The sequence below is a fragment of the Anser anser genome (assembly GCF_964211835.1).
Source record: "Anser anser genome assembly, chromosome: 4".
NCBI lineage: Eukaryota > Metazoa > Chordata > Aves > Anseriformes > Anatidae > Anser > Anser anser.
Window position 1 is genome coordinate 1,705,283 of NC_139724.1, and position 21,773 is coordinate 1,727,055.

General features: G+C 34.6%; 1 long non-coding RNA gene across 1 annotated transcript; it reads left to right on the forward strand.

Annotated features, from left to right (window-relative positions):
- The first annotated feature begins 3,354 nt into the window (after window positions 1–3,354).
- On the forward strand, window positions 3,355–21,773 carry LOC310899693. The gene is made up of 3 exons (XR_014584543.1): window positions 3,355–3,469; window positions 14,654–14,746; window positions 21,229–21,773. It is a non-coding gene; the product is annotated as an uncharacterized lncRNA (long non-coding RNA).

The following is a 21,773-nucleotide window of genomic DNA, read 5'->3' on the forward strand; positions in this document are numbered from 1 at the left end:
AGGACAAAATTTGCTGAGACGTGACAGATTGTGAGGGAATACTAGTAGGTACAGGAAATTGTTGACGGGTCTGAAAATGAAGGCAGTCTGACAGATATCCTTCCTTGATTGTGACATTCTAACTTTCTGACTGAAAACACTGTTGCTGAGAGTTTCCTTTTTCTGTCATCAGATGTTGTGTTTTGTTGTTCTTGTTTGTTTTTTAAACAATGGACAAAACAAGCAATTTATTATATAAAGGGATGTCTGTAATCCAGTGCTTACCTTTGTTTTTCACCTGTGCTCTTGTTCCTTCGTCTTCCTGATCACATTAATTTTGTTCAAGGTGAAGGATGAACAATATTACTAGCATATTTTGATGCAGAAAGTTTCAAAAGTCCTATGTCGGGGCACACATATTATATTTGCACAAGAATCTGGGAAAATCATCTTGCACAAAATCTCTTAGGAGGCATTATGCAAAATGCCTGATCCCTCACAAAAGAATCCTGTGAGCCATTTTCTTTCATTTTAGAGTTTGAAATTAAACATATACCTTTCGCTTCACAGACAGGGACACAAGTGACAGTCATATACTGGCAGGGAAGCTTGAGAAGCAGAAGAGTCCTTGGTTCTGTGCAAGCACTGCTCTGCAATAACTGAAACATTGGTGTGTTGTCACCATTATTTTCATCCTAAATCCCAAACATGGCACCATACTAGCTATAGTGAAGAAAATCAACTGTCTCACAGCCCAAACCTTGATGCTCTTATATTCTAGACATGAGTAAACTTCATTGCCTTTATTCTATTTTGATAAAAAACATTCTGAAAGTGCTATTTTTTCTCCCTAGAAACTTTACACACTTATTTCTCTTCTCTTCTTTTCTTTTTTCTCCTTACAAACACAGGGTAAACATAAATTTGCTGATATGTATTATTAAAACATACCTAATTACACGGCTTTCCTTTGATACCCTTTATTTTGCATAAGGATTGGCATTCAGGTCTAATGTGAGGAAGTGAATTATAGGTATAGGTTGCAGCTGTGAAGATGTTCTGATTGAAAGATGCACAGGAAAAATGTTAGTATGTACTAAAGCAGCTAGTTTAGTTGGTGCTTCTTTCAGATGACTAGTGTACTCTGGCTTGTAAATGCAAGTGCAAGGACATAAATACAAAAGGTGTTTCTAGATCAGTATTTTGAGATAACAGAGTTTCTCTGTGTTTCATTTACTCTGGCCTTGAACCACTTGAGAAGAGTCTAGCCCAAGAATATGACTCTTAGATTCCTGGTCGAAGAAAAACTTCAGTTTTCACTAGTTATATTTCCTAAGTGTATAAACCGACAGTGTTTAGTGCTGTGACTGCCACAGCTGGTAAAAGCTTCTTGATCCCACTTCACCTTGAGACCACTATTTTTCTGTGGTTACTTACAGAGGTGGTTTTTCATTTAGGAGTGACAAAGGGGATGACTTCCCTTTTTCAGTTGCAGACATTGTGTGCATTTAATAAACTGATACACAGTTAGAACATTGCTCTTAAAGATGGAAAGGTTCATCAACTGCCTGTCAAGGTTCCACGACAGACATCTTCATTAAATGTCAAGAACAGCACTATGTATAGTTATATGATTTGAAAGGAATCTGTATTGTACTTTATTTTCTACATATATTAATTTAGGTATGATACTTATCTCTGTGAGGTAAGATTGAACATGTTATAAAGCAAAGGGGAAAAGAAACTAACCCTTCATTTGATTCTTCCCCATTTTCCAACTTGTAAATCTGTAGTAGGTCTATCTAAATAGTGGGAAATGTTTAGAAAAAAATCATTTCAGTCAATCTGCTGGAAGTTTAGGATTCATAACATTGAATGCTATTTTCAAAATTGCAAATAACTGTAGATGATTACATAAGCTAAATCAGACTAGTGTTTTTGTTTGTTTATTTTAAATTTTGAGAAGGCTTTATGTAATTTCACTTTCACAGTGTGTTTCCTTAGATGTTGCTGCTGAGGAAAAAATGTTCACAATACTACAATACTGATCTGCGCTCTTTTTTTTTTTTTTTTTTTAAATCATTTATTATAATAATCTTTTCTACCTATCTTGGTTTGGCATGAGCTTTTAATTTCTGTGCGAAGTTTTCTTCTGTGCTAAGGGTTTAATTAGCTACATCTCCCCTTTATAAAGAACATTGCCTTCCACATCTTAATTTGATCAAGGATCAGCTTGTAAGCATGTGGAATGAAACCATTCAACCACACACACTATTCATCTTAGCACAAAGCAACCTTTTTCTAGGGAATATTTTGTGTCAAAATTTCAAGTAGAAGAAAGAACTAATAACACAAAGTAGATGAATAAATGAATGTTACCACATTTAAAACAACCATTAGGCTTTTCTCTAATATTATAACTTGTGAAAATAAATGTTTTTTTTTACACACCAAATGATATTAATTTATAGCAACTGAAGTAATTTAGTGTGGGGTGCACAGTCTGTACCTTTGGTTGCATTAAATATTTGAAAAACAAGTATTAAAAAGAATAGAAATGAACTCAGAATTATTTGCAAAAATACAGCATTATTAGAATATTTCGCTCATTCAGGTAAATACAGAGTGACCAAAACCAAGAATATTGACTTTAAACATTTAAACAAAATCCTCACAGACAATCTCACTTAGGTGTATCTGCTGAGATTTTTTTTTAATATGTGAATATTTTTGGTACTAATTCCAGTATTAGTGGGATGATTAACAAAGGTAGGTTAAGGGTTATTGGTAGGGTGAATAAAATAGCAAGTATTTTACCAATCAGTTTTTGAAAGCTTTCCAAAATGTGTTTCTTGAATCATTCTGAATGATGACCTGAGGACAAGCCTGTCAACCTCATGTCACTGAAGAGTTTCCTAAATCCTTCAGTCGCTGCTTTTTTATACAAAACAGAATTAACTCTTACAGATTTATAGTGTAGAGACACTGTGTCTAAGAACGTCCTACATTATCCAACCCTTAGGTGTACCCGTATTTAAACTTCCAAGGATCAACATGACATCCTCGCTGTACTTTCAGAGATCCCCTTCAGCCTTCCTGTTCATTAGTGGTAGTGCAGATCTGATTCATGTCAGCATATTTGGAACTTGATTTCTGTGTGGCACTTTTAATTGTAGGATTTTGATGCTAATCTGTACAATCCAAATAAATAAATAAATGTTGAGCGTTTTCTGTTCGATGTATGAAAATTTCTTAGGAAGCTATTTCTGTATATGGATTTATGGATTACAGCGTGATGAGATTAAATTTGTAGTTGCCGTATGTGATTTAAAATTGCTTGAAATGTTGTGATCCTCGAAAAAGTATGTTGCAGAACTCATTGTAATCTGAACGACGGAGAGACTTCATAAAAGAAGATGCTAGTTACCTAGCAATTTCCTTCTGTGTTAATTGGAATAAACAGCTCATCAAGACAACCTGAAATTTTAAGGTAATGACATTGCTCCTTATGGATGTTTTCTCAGCATGATGTGTATAGCCTTGTGGTTATTAGTACAGCAGGTAACTGAGTTTTCTTGACGCTTGTTCCAGCCATTTGCTCTGCTGGAATTTTACAGATACAGATTAATGCTGAGCCTTATACTGCCATGAGAATGCCCTTGACAAATTAGCCTGCTGAGTCTGCATATAAAAGGAGGTCTATGAACTGATTTCATCTCAGTTCCATAACCTTAAATTTCATGTTTTTTGTAGCAGAAAGTTCTGGAATGTAAGGATGCTAGACAAATCAGTGTTGGATCCTGTGAAAATTAGTAACTAACTTTTCTTTGTTGCACTACCATTTTATTTTTATCTTCCTTTTATGATTGCATTGCTTAAAATAATTTTTGAATATGATAGTCCAGTTTTTGTGACAATGGATGTTTTAAATTATATATTTTTTATTTTGCTAAAGCAGCATAAGATTAGCTTTGTCAATGCTACCGAGAAAATAATAGGATGAGATTGCTTCTCTTTTGGACAAAGTAGATGTTAACTACTGTGACTAGTTCTCTCTAGAGAACTGCTACTAGATTATGAAAACTGTCTGTACATGTCATGAGTCTACTCATTATATATATGTATATATAAAAATACTGCACTGTATATTATGTAAACTCTGAGTTAGACATTGGGCATTGATGGTACCACTATGTGTGTTCTCAGGTACATTTTCCACAGAAGTTGCATGGCTTGCATTTCTCTCTTACCATGTTTTCTTTAGCACAGTTCAGCAAGATAGGTAATGGGTAGCAAATGGGTAACTGTAGGAAGGTTGGGAAGGTCCATGGGACTGGGAATTGGTTATGTACCATCCTGAATCAGAATCCTTGATCTGATTGTGTGATATGTACTGCCAAATCAATAACTGAAAATATATGGCAAGAAAAATGATCGGCTTCTGGCCATCTGATCCACATATTTTGTATGTTGAAAGGAGGAATGTAATTTCTTGTATTGAGAATGAATTTTTGTGGTGAAAAATGGACTCTGAAAAGGGTGTTAGTCAGCATTTGGCCAAGTTGCAAAATTGGCAAACTGAGAAAAATAAACTCATTTTGTTGCTCACGCAACTTTAATGACAGCGAAATGTACAGGAAATGTCTGTGCAATAGTATCAATTAGAGAATATACAAAACTAAAAAAAAAAAAAAAATAAAGTTTTCACTTTCAGAAGGTTTTGTTGTTGTTGTTAAACAGCCAGAATCAGAAGACAAAGGTTAATTGCTGTCCTGCAGTGGAATACTGTCTTCTCAAATTGGTAACAGTGAATTTAAAGCAGAGTTATCACAAATTTATTGATCTTCACAATTCCCCATTCCTTTTATGATTATCATTAAATTTTTACTGTTGGTTGTTATTGTTTATTTTTAAAGATCATGCCATTTTATCTGTCTATAGAGAAATGGCTACACTTATTTACAGTGGCACATTAGTTAATTCTATATCTACGTAGAATTGGGGAAGTTCTGGCAACTGGGGAAATAAAACTTGAAAATAGCTATTAAGGTTACCAAAAGGGAAAAAAATACACTTCCTTTTTTACAGTAACAGGAAGGGCAACAACAGTTTTGTACAGTAATGGTATTTACTTATAATTATAAATATGCCTGAGTTTTCATAATATGAAGTGATAAAACTTTTGCTTACATTAGTAACTTTTATTCTAACATTGATGTAAGGGGGGGAGGGGGTAGTGTGGGAGAAAGTAATAGAATAGACACAACTAGAGCATTTTAAGTTCTATAATTCCCTAGAATAGCTTAGGTGTAAATGAGCATGAAAAATGTTAGATTAGTTCTCACATACGAAATCTGCAGGAAAGAATCAGACCAGCTGATTGTCACTGATTTTACTCTTAAAGGAAGTTCTGCTGCAAACAGTAATTGTGATATTCTTTTTACATATTGTCCTTCAAATCTTTCATAGCTGGACATAGTTTTCATAGACCATCACAGAAAACTTCAGGTCATTCAATAAATGCATTAAAATGCATGTAAAAGTTTCTTCAACAGATGAGGAATCAAGTCCATTTTTTTCAAATTGTGGGTTGTGTTTTTATTTTTTATTTTTTTCTGTAATATTGGATTTCTAGTATTACAGATGGCGTAAAAGTAGGAGAAAGAATATTTTCTACAGGGAGGCTTAGCAGAGGAGAACGTCTCAAATTCCTTCCCTCCTTCATGCAAAATGAAAAGAACTTGAAGCTTTATAAACTTAAAAATATTGTGGAGACCTTCCAGAGTTAAACCAACTCAATGTAACTGAACTTTGCTCTCCTGTGTGTCGGCCTGTTTTGGGAAACTATGGCTAGCTATTTAAAAGAAAGCTCAGTTTCAGTTTTATAGTTTTGAAAAATATGGAAATCCAAAGGGAAAATAAAGTATAATTCAGGATACGGGATGAGATGTTACAGTTTCTTCAGGGTTAAGATATTCTCTTGGCAAAATGGTCTTCTCTTTGAAAACAAACTGCACACACGAGTATAATAGAAAAAAAAAAAAAAAACATTTTAGGTAGAATTAAACATTAATCCTAATATTTCCAGACACACTGTCCCTAAATCCCAATTCAGGCGAGAATACACAATTCAAATTCCACTCGATAGTCCATGATGCAGGGAAAGAACTCCTTAGTTTTCTTAACAAGACTGTTCAGGTGGCCAGAGATTGCTTGTTTGCTGGAGAAATCTTTTCATGGGCTGTTTTTTCCCTTCCAGTGTTATGAGAGAGAGGAGCTGGGGAAGATAGGAGATTTGACTCCTCCCTTTAACAGCATGCTATATGCTGCAAATGTATTTGGCATAAGGTTGTAGTTAAAGATCCAACAGGACTGATGAAAAGTAGTTCCTCCCCTTTCACATCCAAGAAAGCTTGTTTTCCCTTGTCCTTTGTGAGTCTAATATCTGCATTGCCCTCTGGAAGCTCATGTAAATGTTTAGCTGACTGATGTTTCCACATTTGCTTTATCTTTCTCAGTCCACAGATAATCTTATTCTTCTAAAATTTAAATGCCACTCCAAGAGGAGTGCATTGTTGCTGAAGGGGGTGGGGGGGGGGGGGGTGGGGGGGGCTGGTGGGGAAGAAAAAAAAAGAAAAAAGAAGAGTATGAAGAAATATTTCAGTTGAGTGATGGGAGCCTAATGGGCCATTTACTTCTGTAATATTTACAGTTGATATAAAGAAGAATTCTAGCTTATTTTTTCCAAGACTTCTGTATATTTTTCCAAAGATAATGATTTTATATTTGTTTACTCTTCAGTTATGCTTTTGGAAATAGCTGATAACAGATACTGAAGTGTTCAAATCTTCAGTTTTGTGCAGTGCTATTTCAAGATTGTCCTCTTCAATAAAAAGTTAATTGATGAGAAGTAATTGTAATGTAACAACCACCTTGTAAATCCTTCATGTTTTGAGATGTTGCCTTGCCTTCATTAACTTTCTTCAAATATATTGGGCTGAAATGGGCAGAGTCAAATTTATATTCAAATATGTAGGAATTCGGTACTGTAAGCCTACATGTTTGTGGTTCCTCTTTTTCAGGTCACACATTTGAAATCAACAGAAAATCTACACATTCCTGTTACTTACTAAATTTGAAACAATATTTGAAACCAACTTGCTGAGCTAATACCATGGGAATGTAAATGTTTTACCCTGTGTCTCTAATTACTGACATTTTTGGGTAAAAATAAGGGAAATTTTAGCTGCTTGTATTATATACAAATCCATCAAAGATAAATCCAAAATAACTTTATAATGATGTGGAATTATAGTACTGATGTTTTTGAAGATAGTAGTCCTAGAAATGTATTTAAAAACAAACAAAAAAGTTGCATTTAATTCTAAAGATATTATGGTATAAAGAAAGAACAAAGGGATTTTAAAGGACCATGTCTCGTGACAGTATTCTTAACTCTCAATTTTAATCAACACCTATTTCTCTAGATGAACACTTAGGCGTTCTCACACGCTTTTTGTCTTCAGAATTAACAGAGGCTCTACACAAGCCAAAAGTGGAGGATCAGCCTCTGTGAGATCTCTGCTTTCTTTTAGTAAAGAAGAGACTCTTTATGATGTCTGTGTTTCTGACTCTGAGAAATAGCTGATTGTATGCTGCTATACATCTCAAAACAGGGAGTATGACAGAGTTTGCTTTTACTTTTGTTTGGCCGTTTTAAAATGTTTTAAAAATGATTAAAAATGAGTGATCCCGAAGGCAAATTTTATAGCCTTCCCTTTTGCATTTTTAATGTTAATTGACCAGTTTCAATATGAATGAAAAGTTACTCCTAAATAAACACAAGGTCATATTTTCAGCAAGGAAAAAGATGCTCATCTTTTGTTTCATACTTCCATGGGGAAGAAATCAAGCTTTCTACCTGCTTATACTCTCCAGTCAGTATCAGGATATAGCCTTCTCCTCTCAATTGCCTCTTTCTTTCTGGTTCCCTATTAGTGATAGTATTTGATCACGTTCTCCTCCATGGTTTTTTAAACTGTTTTCTTCTATATATCATTCTTCAGAAGGGTCTTGCCCGCTGTTCTTGAAAATGTTCATGCTTTGGATCTATTTTCCTTAAAATGTTAATTCTATCTGCAGTAGACCTATGACATCAGCCTTCATCATCCGTTTACTAATTTTTGAAAAATTATTTTCAGTTGTTCAAAAATCATGCAATTTCTACCATGATATTTCTAAACATCTGCAAACTTACTTAATTGCCTTCTTTTAAATCTTTTCCTGTAACTCCTCTCTGCTCTTACATCCACAAGAAGCCCTCACAGTCCTCAGGCAGTTTGTATTTTGAGACCACATCCCATCACTGTGACCACATTTGTTCTTGTTTTCTTGTGTTTTCTAATGCGTATTGATTTCTTTGATTTAATTTCTGATTGCAAACTCTGAAGCGGAGATAGATTTTGGGGTGTTTTTACAGTACAGGATCCAGGTGGATACTGGGACTAGACTAAAGCAATCCCCACAATAAAATAAAACTTTGATATAAACTTTGTAGGGGGACTCTTGGGGATATAGCTGTGGCAGTATTGGAGACACACCAGTGAAATTTCTTCATATAGTTGTGAAAATTTCATATCCTTCAGCCCAGGTACTGTGTTATAGAACTGTTGTCACTGTTGCCTTGCAATTTAAGTATCATGGAATTAGTTCAGAACATTTCCTAAGACAATTCAAAAATTTTTCATGCAATGTCTTAAAGCAGTTAATCCTTTCTATATGACACCTGGGAATCAAATCCTACAAACAGATCTCCCCATATGAGAAGATTTTTTTTTCCATGCAGTGTGCAAAACATCTTGCATCCACAGACTTCTTGATTTTTATTTATTTATTTAAGATTTCAGGACTCCTAAAAGTCTTTCTAAGAGCTGTGCAGTTCCTCAGCATTTGTACTGCTGCGTACTTTTCCCTGCTTCCATATGCCGTGAGTTGTGACATATTGCTTACAAAATATTTCTGATTGTTGTTCTTTATGAGTCGAACACAGTAACTGTAGTACTTGGGTATGTTAAATCAAATTTAGAAAATTAAAGCATGTTATTAGGATGTAATCCCTTCCATGTAAATTCTGGTTAAGGTTAATGTGACATAAGCTCCACTGCTATCCTCTCTAAGTCACAAGCTGTGTGGTAAAAAGTATTAAAATGATTTGTTTGATGCTAGCTGTTGGGTCTTTGGGGAGAACAAACAACGGGATTAAAGCAAAGAATGTACTGCAAGAATTTGGCAGGAAAATCTGTAACAAAAGGATTATGTAACTGTCCTTAATGAAAGACAAGCAACTGAAAGCATCTTTTGGACTGAAAGACAAAAGGTTTTAATGTAGTTTCATTCATTGGGACTTATAAGATCTGTTTAGTCCTTAAGTTTAGAATAAAATGCAGTGTCACTGGAAAGTGATAATATTCAGATAAGAGGAACAGGTAAAACTGTTGTTGCACTGGTTCTGTTTCTTGTCCAATTACTGCATGCTTAGTAAATTGCAAGAGAATTTGGACTTGATCATCTCTGTCTCAAGCTAAATGCAACATAGGCAACTGAACTTCCTGGTTTTCTGAAGTATCTGAGCTCTTCTGTAAGCCTGTTTGCAATCCTCTGTTGCCTGCAGAGGATTAAAACTCTCAGCAAGATAATATAGAAAAAAAAAACAAAACAAAACAAAACTGTATACTGCAAAATGGTAAAAAGAATGACTATGGATAGATAGTGAGGCAGGAACTTGCACATCAAAGTATTCACACTAGTTTAAAATGGTTGCTGTTCTGATGTGTTGATAATACAGCATGAAACTGAGTTACGTTTCAATTGACAAAGCATATGGCTGCACTGTCAGATGGAAACATCATCAAGAGACTTACTGAGGCATTATCCTATGATCTTCAGATAATCTCTTAAACTAAAAATATTTGGAATTTGTTGATTTATTGTTGATTGTTATTTTATTGGACTATGAAAGTGTAGCACAGGAAATGGTTGTCCAAACGTATTTTTTACCCATCCATCTTTATGAATTGCAGAAGTGCATCACAGCTCCTATAAGGTATAATGCAAGTGAATCTTCTGCTTCCTTCTACCAACTACTGCATTTTAAATTTATTGCTGCCAGTGAATGTAGTCTTAGTCTAAATTAGTTTTGTAACCATGCATCTTGTACTGAATGACAGCATTGTTACTGCCATGTAGAGCAGTTACTAAGAGTAGTCTGAATGTTTCTGAACGTTCTTAGTCTTAGTCTATGCTTATTATCTGTAAGTGACAATGGTTAAATATTGGTGTTAAATACAGTTATGAAGCTATGATTCTTCTAAAAATCCAATTCCATAAGCTTTGCCAATTTAATCAAGAAATAAATTTTACCACATAATCTTTCATTAAAGAAATTCATTTTTTAAATATGAAAAGTTCAAATCACTTTTGTGCAACATACAGAATAAAAAACATTACAGAAATTGCTGGCAGCTAATCTATTATAAGCAGTACACAGTCCTGAATAGTGCTCATCTGTCCATCATTATCTTTCCAACTGTGTATAACTACTGTCAGCTTTGACTGTGTCTACTTCTGTGTTAAATCATACCTAAGGACCACTGAGATCTTCAAGGAGACATTCCCTGGCTGGGATGCTCTATGAGTATCTCTACTGTAGCTCATCAGAAAGTCTCTAGACCACGAAGGATGGCAAGTATTAATTTCATTTTATGCTGTAAAAGATGTCCTTGAGCCCCTCTCCCACATATCATTGCTCTCTTTGAGACGCTGTTGTGCCCTCCATTTTTCCTTCAATTCTCTTTCTGCCAGGAAAATTTGTCCATGGGCTGACTGCATGCTTGGCTCAAAGTCAGGAAAACTCACCAGAGGACAAAACATAGTCAATTCATGGGGGATTTTTTTTCCATTTTTTTAGATTTGCATGTATAAATTGATTACCTTATCCAGACTGGAGTTGAAAGACCACACAGATATATCACAAAAAAGGCTCTAAGCAACAGCTGAAAAAATCCTTTTTTATCTCATTTTGCTCTGGAAGAAATCCTGTTTTCTCTTACTTCATACAGTCCTGGACAAAGGCAAGGTCTTTCATGAATGGTAGATATAAGGCAGTGATTTTTTAGTCAGCTAAGTTCTATGAAAGTCAAATTACTTGGCAAGAAGGTGATACTCTGTCTTGTGGTCTATTCTAACATCTTTGAAACTTCCATCTATTAGGCCATGAAGTACAAGCAATGTCAGAAGGAACTCCCAAAGTAGCTATGCTGAGAGTATTTTGCCCTGAGCTACGTAAAACTGCACTAAGAAAACATCGCTATGCCCCAGTCTGTCCTTCCAAATCAAGAAAAAAGTCTGCTTCCCTGCTATGGAGCTGACCTGGATAGAAATAACGTAAGGTAGCCACAATTCCCAGATGAAACAGTACACAAAACACTGCAAAGCCTATTCATAGTTCTGTAAAATGTGTGGTGTCCATTCTTGCCTCCAGGTCTCATGATTATGAGCTGTCTTTACAGCAAGACCAGCACTTGCTCTTGTGGTGTAGCTGTGCTGGTCTGTCCCAGCTGGCATTCAAGTGTAGGAGTGAGGCAGTGATTAACTCCTCTTCAGTCCCTCCTTGGCAGCCCCTGTGGGATGCCCTTTGAGTTCCTGTCCTGGTACCTTGCCGGAGGAGAGGAGCCCAGGAGACAGGGCCTTTAATGAGGGGAAAAATGGAGCCATAAAGGAATTGCCATTGGTACCCCTGCTGCAGTTGAAACAGACAAGATGTTCTGCCTTCATTGATTCAGATCTGATAAATAATGTGAGCCCAAGATTTTAATGATAACTAGATTTGTATTTTCTGTACAGCATCATAAATTATTGAGAAGATGGATTGATTTTGTTGTTTCTCTTTTCCTCTGGATTTTACCTAGATGTTATCTGAGTGCTGGGAGAAATCATTTAAAAGAAAAATCTTTACAAGAAATTATGCAAACTGAAGCAACCTACATAGCGTACAGAAGATTATAGTAACGGGGTCGAGATTTGATTTGCACAACCCCCTGAAATACAAGGGTTAATTGTCTGTGGAGCTGTGGCATGTGGGTTAATATGAACAGATTAGATTACCATGATTAGTGGTGCCTGGGGAACAGCATAAAATGATTCACCATTTAAAGTGGTTTGCTGCTGCTAGAATGAAAACAACTTATGCAGAAAAAGTCAAATGATCATTGTTGAGGAAATAGAACATTAATATAACATTTTGGGGGTAGCTTTTATATGTCTAATTCAGCCCAACTAAAGCAATTCCCAAATTTGTTCGGAACTCAGAAAATATATCTGAAACAGAACCTTAAGGTGTTGCAGAGAGCTGAATTGTCTGGAATACCATATTTTTAAATGATATTCCCTAAATATCATATCTAAATATATAGAATGTTGAAGGTATATTGTTATTTCTTTTTGTTTGTTTTTGGTTTTGAAGTGTGCCATAATTAGATATAAATAATTTAAAATAAATAATAAGAAGAAGGATTAGAAAAGTTACTTAGAGTAACAAATACTGAAGCCTAATGTTGATTTTTTTTTTTGCCACATTTGATGAAAACTCTACATAGAAATAAAAGAATATTTTGAGAAGCAGGATTGTTTCCAGTTTGTGTTTTCAGACAGATAACTGTCATTCAAAGAAACTTTGCATAGCAGGATTTTTCACCACATTCAATTTTTTTTTGGAGTAAATTTTTTGAAAAATAATCTTTAATATGAGCATGTGTTAAATGTAGGCATGTGTTTATATGTATACTCTGTCTACTTTCCTACTTGTCAATGATAAATGATTTTCAAAGTTAACACTTGCCATTAATTTTGGCTCTTAGTCGTGCCCACTGGGTATTGTTTTAAAGATTTAATCACACGAATTATTTTGTGTTACTTACAAAGTAATGCTTGGACATTACTGTTAGATAAAGCCTGAACACATAACACTTGTAATTGCTGTATATGTATCTTACTGCTAATGTGATTATATAAATTCATTGCTAATCATTAAACTGCATATAAAGTCTTTTTACTAGTGCAATTTCTTAAAATAATTGCTCTAGAAATTGTTTTCCAGTTTAGATTTAAAATTGTTCTTCATAAAATCTATTTATTAAAATTTGGACTATTTATATTTTATAATTAGTAGTCCCCAATGATCTTACTAAGGATTCACTTAACATTCGACAAATAACTACTTCATAAATCTTAAGTGTCTAGCCAGTAGTCTAACATTTAAGAACAAGGTGTAGGGAAATAGAATATGTATCTGGTACTTAGCTATACAAAGGAGTGATAACAATGACTTTATTTTATCATTTTATTCTGAACATGTGTACAAAGATAATCAAGAACTAAGATAAGGCTGAGTGAATTATTCATAGAAGACTAACTCAGATTCGTCTGGACAGTGTGTATGGCACTGCTTGGAAATTGACTCTTTTTGAAATAAGAGTCAAAACTATATTTTTCACCAGGGAAACTCTTGGTGGGGAGCAGGAGTAGTTTTGGCTTAGTTGTTGCAAGCAGTTCATATTGGGTTGTAGCAATGGGCAGAGCCAGCAGAAGTGAGGAACATGATTTATAAGAAGAGGTGTGGTTTTGCCTCTCCCATTTCTTCAAAACAGTAAAAACATTGTGTCCCTCTCCAACATGTGCTCTGTCTGTCCTCACACTGAGGCAGCCAGTAAGGTTATAATTTATCTATCATCTGAGGCTCTTTGATTAAGATACGTGATTTTTTTTTTCTACCACTTTGCATGTTTCACTGTGTTTCTTAAATATATACAGAATTAATTGATGGTAAAAGGATCATTATTCTAACAAAATCCTACATTAATAATTTAGTTTCATTAATGTATATGTCAAAACTTTGTAGTCAATTATTATAACGAGTTGGTCACTTAAAACATTCAGAGTAATACTTCAAAGCATTTCTTATCAAATCAGGTATGCTGAAATACTGAGAGGTTATAAGGAATATAATCTTCATAAGGTATTTCTTACTAAAAATTTAGGCTGCTTTTTCTTTGTTGTTGGCACTATTTTAAGTAATTCTGAGCTTTTACAACATGCTCAAAACAGTTAAATATTTATGCTCTCAAAACTGAATTTTTAAAGAACACTTTCTGTTTAAAAGAATCAGGTTTGCTTTGGTTTTATGGCTTGTCTTACAGGTTATAAGATACACCTTTTCTTCAGAGGGGAAAAAAATGCATATTTATGTGTTTGCAAAGACTTTGTTCTGCTGAGAAAGCAATAGGTAACCTGAGTATAACTTCCTGTGTTAATCACTCTTTCTATTTTAAAGTGCTGCTATTTACAACAATTTTGTTTCCTATTAGGCCTGGAATTGGAAGGTATTTAAAACATAATAAAACCCCAGATTCTTTTCCCTGTTCCTCTAACAGCAGCACAAGCATGACTATTATGGTTTAAAATGTAAATGAAGTACAACTTTTGATTTTCAGCAGGTACCCAACTGGAACTTCTGCAAGTGCAATACCTTAAGAATTGAAACACCTAGCTGATTTTGGCTACAGACGTCTGTGTTTATGAGTCATTTATGTCCTCCTGCTTCTTTTTGTGGTTTCTACAGGCTTTATGGAAAAAGAAGTACTTGTTTGTTTGCTTTGAAATTTGGCAATCCAGACAGGCAACCAAAGCAGGTACACTGTGGCCAATTTTCCAGGTTAGTGCACATACAGATTCATTACACAGACATTCAGACATACCCAGAATACAGCCAGGGTTCTATGTTTTGGATCGCAGTCAATGATTTCAGCATGTTATTATCAGCTGATTCCTTTCAGCTAACACTCCTTTTTTCATCTCAATTCATCATCATTTTTGCATGGGATCATCAATTAAAAAAAAAAAAAAAGAAAAAAGAAAAAGCTGAACTACAAAATTAGGTAAGGAGCTTTCCTCCTATAAATTCTCCATGCTGGAGGAAAGTGTGATGCTCCAAAATACTTGTTTTTCTGCTCTCCTCCATGGCTTCAATGTTACTAATAGCTTATGCTTGAAAACAGAATGTTAGGATGTGTGCTTCTCACATTGCCTAGAAACAATATTCTTCCGCCCCCCCCCCCTCCTCCCCCCCCCAAATTCATAATCCCACATTAGCTTCAGAGAACACAGAAAAAAAGTGGATAATTGTTAGGATTGACTGGGACTAGAACATTGTTCCAAATGTCACTGGATGTTGCAAGCATTTGACCACCTTTGCTTATGATTTTTAATTTGCTGTCAAATGGTCATATTCCCGAATCTTCCAAAACAGCAGATTTGCAATGCAGTAGTATAACACAGGAATGTATAATACGTTATAGTAACATAGTGTCTAAAAAACAGATGTTTAGCAAAGTAGTAGGGCAAACATAATCTGCATTGTGGTATTTGTAAATTATTGTAATGCTATAGAATCTCATTCTTTATTTTTTCATTTATTCACATGCTTTTTTATATTAACAAGGAAGTTTTTCTTTTGACCAATTTTCATGTCAGAGTGCCAGTGCAAGATCAAGATATTTTTAGTGTTACATTTGTATTTCAGTAGGCTTACTTATATATAACAGAATATTATGATAAATAATAAATATTTGTGTGACAGTACATCCGAGTAAAGCATACTCTGGTTCATTCTCCTTAAATTTTCTCCTAATGTACCTACTGATTCACAAAATTCTGTCACTTACAATTTAATCTTAACTCATTAGTGTAAATTAATTACGAGATTCTATACTGAATGAGAAAATTGCACCTACCTTCCTTATAAACAAATTATGAAGATTTACGTAACTATTGAAGTGTATTGTTAGGGAAGATATTATATAACTGTTTATTTCATTCATTTGATTAAAGCTTCCAGCATTCAGTTCATTGAGTAACGGCTGTAGTGAGAACGTCGTAAAAACGGGAATTTTTACGGGGGGAGCTCAGTCTTTTATAGCTTTATACTTTGTCTTGTGATTTACACTTCTGCAAAATGAGTGTAAAACTACTGCCCTGTCAGAAGGATAGGATTTTCATATCTTCTTTGCGAAGGCAGAAATCACTGTGGCAATAAAGATCAGGATCAGAGGGGCAAATTCATCAGTGGAATTCTGTTTGCTCAGTGGTAGTAACGTCAGGTTTGAGTATGTATTGCAATCTTCCACTGATCCTGAAATATCACTGGTTATATATATATATATACATATATACACATATATATATATATATAAATGAAAAAAGAGAGAGATAAAATTAGAGAATTTAGATTAATATTAATGCTACTTGTTTCATTACAGACAAATCTGGTGCGGCCATTCAGTGACTTTTCTGTTTTCATTAACTGGAATTTTTTTTCAATATTAATAACCATGCCAGACATTGATGGGCTGACTTGTTCCTCATGAATTGCTAGATCACTAGCACTCTGACCATTATCGGCTGCAGAACTGAATCACAGTCAAGCTGTTGATATATAGCTCATAACTTCCTTTCACAGTGCTACCTTGTCAAATTTCATCTTTTGCCTTGGTTCATCTTCCCACTAGATATACATTGAGAAGAGAACTGATCCTGAACTAGGAGTCAACATTAACCTTTGATTATGCCTTTATAGCTCATGAAAACACATTAACCCTCACTTTCATTTTGGAACATGAACATTCTTTGGTAAAGCACTAAATTGTAGCTTCACCATCACCTAGAACAAACTTCTTCAGTGGTTCAGGAGCAAGCTCTAAAAGGCATTGAGATTGTGAAGACCTGGAATCATTTGTTTTTCCAGACAGCATTTAGCATATCTCCCCTGCAAATCAATTAATGTATCATGGAACTCAATTACCTGTCCATAAAATGGAAATGATACTTCCATAAATCAAATAATTGTTGCTTAGAACTATGAGATTACAGTAACAAGACCAATAATGATGCAGTAGCTAAACTGCTGTGAGAATACTGTCTTGGATCTTTTAGGCTATTTTAAATTTGTAGCAAGTCACAGTGAAGATGATAAAGTGCTGACGTACATTAAAAAAAAAAAAAGTCAGAGGAGGAGAAACTAGCCTTGCAATGCTTTTACTTTCACACTCAACATTACCAGCTACCATATGTGATAATCAAAATGTTGGTTCATACTTGTAAAATAAATAAATAAGTAAATAAAATGCAGTCATTTAGATACACTGACAAATATTAAGCAATTTCTATAAGTTAAGTCAATTCTTCAGTTCTTTAATTCAGAAGTCACCTCTTCCAAATCTGTTTTAGCAAGTCATCTTATATAAAAATTTAGGGAGTCAACATTTCACTTTTTCCCGGATTATTATTGTTTGATTTTGTTTGATTTTATTTTATTTTATTTTATTTTATTATTGTTATATGTTTTTATTTTATTTTTATTTTTATTTATTTCCTTATGTTCTGAAGGATGAGTCAAACAACTGTAGTGGTGCAATGAGCCAGGCAAAATAAAATCAGTTTAACATTCTTAATTGAGGACCTAATTTTAATAGGCTTGCAGAATAGTGGAAAAGATTAGATGTTTGTATATAATAAAGTAGGGGGGAAATAATTAGGCTCTGAAAATTGACGTCACAGTAAACTTTTCTGTCAGTGATCACTACAGGGACTATTTACATCCAAAAATTTTAAAAGGAAATCACTGCATAAACAGAAGTTCAAAGTGAGTAAAAACAGAAGTAGTGGATGTGGTAAATCCTCCGAACAAAGGGAAGGGTGAAAGGTGAAATTAGTTTGATGGTGCTCTGAATTTTTATTTCAGAAATATTATTCATGCTTTAAATACAGGAGAAAGGTTGGGATTTTATTTTCGTAGGGGCATTTTTTGCTTGTTTTATAAGAATGTAATCAAATATATATTAGTTTATTAATATTAAAATCTTTTTATAACAAAGATGTCTGTAGTTTTTACACACATTACCCTCCTCACTGAATTTGCTAGGGTTAGGTTTTCAGGGTCCTTAATGCAGAAGAACTAGTATTTGCTAATAACTTTGTTTAAAATAAATCTATAATATTGTATTTTAAAATAGTTTCTAAGAGAAAACAAGAATTGATATTTAAAGCTAATAACAAGTATTCTAGTTGGCAGTTTTCTATGGAAAATAGTGATGTAAAAAAAATATGTAAAGGAGGAGAGAGGGCATAAATATGCTGCAGGAATGCATTATGAGAAATAAAAATAGCTTCTCAAAAGACATCCTATGCTAAAGCAGAGTGGTCTAAGAGTATATTGTCCATTGAAGATATGGGAGGGTTGAAATGAGGGAACGTACCACTGAGCAACTGTACTCCAGCAAAAAAATCTTCTGAATTAGGGCTGACTGTTCAAATGGCTTTGGCAGATCACATACCAGGGACGACTAACACTTAACTTAAATTGGGAAAAACAAACAAAAAAAAAAGATTGAAGTTTCTGTTATCTCCTGTTTCTCTATTAAAGCATGGATTGTGAATGCTATCAGATTTTGTCATGAAGCCTTTCTTCAAATCATGGGTATCTGAAGAAAAAGATGGAGATAAAGAAAGCTGGAAAAAGAGAATGACATTCTTGCATACTTGCATAGTGAAGCCCCCCTCCCGCCTAGTATTTTTCAATTTTTCTGATGTAAGCCAATGTGCTTTGTAATGCAGAATATATATTTCCATGAGATTTGTTCTTAGAAAAATAAAAGGCCTTGGTGCCATCCTGAGAGTCAAGAACCCTTGGAATGTGAGTGGATTCAAATGGAAGGGCCATCTGTCTCAGAGCATGGGTCTCCCACATCACACGTGCACCATTAGTATTGACTAGTTCAGGCTTAGTCCTGCTGTCATAATATTTAATACTTGTAAATTTGTATTTTCTTACTGGCAAGAGTTCATTGAAAATTTCCAGTCAGCTCAAAAGATTTAACATTTTGTATCCACCATTGTTTGTGACAGCTGTTTTACAAAGTGCTGATTCTTTAACCAGGTGATTATATTAACAAACATCATTTGTTTACTTGCTGGCTTGTGCACATTACAGTTTTGCACAAGTTAGATCCAGATTCCTGAACATTCTGTACAATGATTTTACTGTTTTCTCTGTTCCTGCCTATCATATTTCATACGTAATTCCCCCCCACACACAGTTTTTTTTTCTGTGTTGTTTCTCTTTATCATCAGAGATTAAATGCACACTACGAATGATTTCAACGGTTTTCTGTTCAGTGCTATTTAATCTTTTAAATTGTTGAAGTATTGCAAAAAGAGTTTACACATTGCTTTCTGTTTTGTTTTAGCTTAAATTTATAAAAGCACATACGCAAACACTGAACTACTTCAGGCCATCTTCTGGCCTAAATAGAGAAATAGGGGAATGCAGGGTGGGGGGGAGCAACAAACCCAGCAGTGTGTAGTGAGTATTGTTTGTGCTGAGAAACTTGCAATGCAGGGAATATGACTATCTACTACCATAAAAAGCACTATGAAGTTGTATGGCTATCGATATTAAAGAGCTGAGCAAGAGAGTTGGTAATATTGCCAAAGCCACACAGGAAAAACTAAAGTAGCTACTGTGGCCTAGAGCTCTACCAATCATCTGTGTTTCAATGTTTTAAAATTGGGCATACTAATTCATGTGTAGTCACCAAAGGCAAAGTCCTTTTCAGAAATACACTTTCAGAGATACGCTGCTGTTTGGGTACTGATGGATATCAGTGGATATCTGACTTCAAGCACCAGCATTTTCAGGGGCCTTGTAAATCAGACAATCAGCAAAGATAATGGCTTTGTTTCTTTGAGTATGGAGAGATTTCCTATTTCTTTGTACTCAAAAATGGCAAATAACTGATAATAATGTGTTAATAATTGCAGTCTCCTGCAATTGATCCACAAAGAATGAGTGTTCTCAGAATGTTTGGTTTTTGTGTGTGTGATTTGTACCTTACCTTGTAAAGGTGCAACTTAGCACTATTTTAAAAGCAGTTACTGCTGCTCCTTGTGTGTCTAAGTCTGTCTTCTTCATATTCAATCATAAAAAGATGCAGGGTCCTGTGGTATAAGGCTCTGGAGGGAAGAGGAGCCCAAGGAAAGCTAGCTAATGTTGAATGATTGGAGATAATATATTCAGGTTATTAAAAAATAAGAAAGGTTGGAGATCCACCTGGTAGAGAGACTTAAAGGGAAGATTGTTTCAAAACCTCAACAGAAAGATTTGGGGCATGACCAGAGAAATAGTCAAAAACACAGCAAGTCAGCTGTGAGTGTTGTATTTGGCTGCCTCTGACGTGATTGTCAGAGGGATAAATATCTGATTCACAAAGGTGGTGATGATGATAATAAAAAAGAAAGGCTGTTTTTCCTTCTTTGCTTGATTTGAAGGAAAATAATAATCCATTGTGAAAAAAAAAAAAAGCTCTATTAGAAGAAAGGTGGTTAATCACATGGGAAGAATATGTTAAAAAGGCATTTGAAAAACAACACTGAATTCATAGCAAGGAAACACCCTACATTCAGTGCCTCAGACAGTTTAAATGTACTGCTAGCTTGTTTGCAAATTATTCAGCAGTGATCCAGAACACAATCCCCGGTAGTAGCACATACTAATCCAGGACTAAATTTCAGAATTAATAGGTACCTGCAAAAAATGCCATCATTTTTTCCATACAAACTCTCAGTTACATGAAATAGTGCATGCTTACTTAGCTGCATCTCTAGTTCAAGTTCACTAGGGCAAAGGAAAATAGTGGTGGAATCAAATTTTTGTTATAAAAATTAGGACATTTCCATTCTTAAATACATAAACTTCCAGTGTTTTCACTAGTCATAAAAGATGATGATGTACAGCAAACTTCCAATTTATACAGGAATTTACATTAATTTCTCACCTTTAACTTTTCTGAAGATGATTGAAATAGTTCAGAAATGGTTTAAATCATTCTAGATTATTTTAAAAATCTGGGGAAGCCATAGCTAACAAAGTATCGGGATAGCCCATTGGATACATCAGACAGTATGAATTCATCTTCTGGCTGATTTTATTTAATTAAATTATTAGTCGTTAAAATTAAATTATAGTTGAATCAACACTATAACTCCATTCCACAGTGCAAGTCCATCTCAAATAATCAAGGGAATTGTAATGACCTTGTTGGCCACTCATTAAAGCTAGAATTTCTCTTTCTGCATTCATAGAGTTTGGACACTGCCCACCAGAATAGATTTTTTGCAGCAGTAAAAGTGGTTGGACACTGACCTTTAAAGAAGAGAATACTACATTAAGTCCCTGACCAGAGTAAGTCTGCAAGTAAGTTTGGGGCGCTGCTTATCAAAGGATAAAGATGACAGACAAATAAAAATGATAATAGAGAATTTTATAGAGTACAGAATGCTATAGAAATGGTCTGAGGTTGTCTCTGATGTTTTTTTAGCACTGAACTTTTAGAAACTCTTTCTATGCCACAATGGAATTAGGAGTCCTAGTAGTCATACTTATGGCTGCCTTGATGTTGAAGTAGAAAAAAAAAATCAGGAATGTATGTATAAGAAAAGTTCTGTAAAATTCAAGGATCGGGTGATGAATGCTTTTGGCTAGGTTTTCACCCCTTCAGAAGATTTGGGGCAAAATTCTCACACTTGGGGACCATGTAAGTTGCTCAAGAATGCAAAATTAAAACATCCTGATGTCACCATTCAGCTGTATCTCATGGATAGATGGTGTTAGAACTTCTTTAAGATGA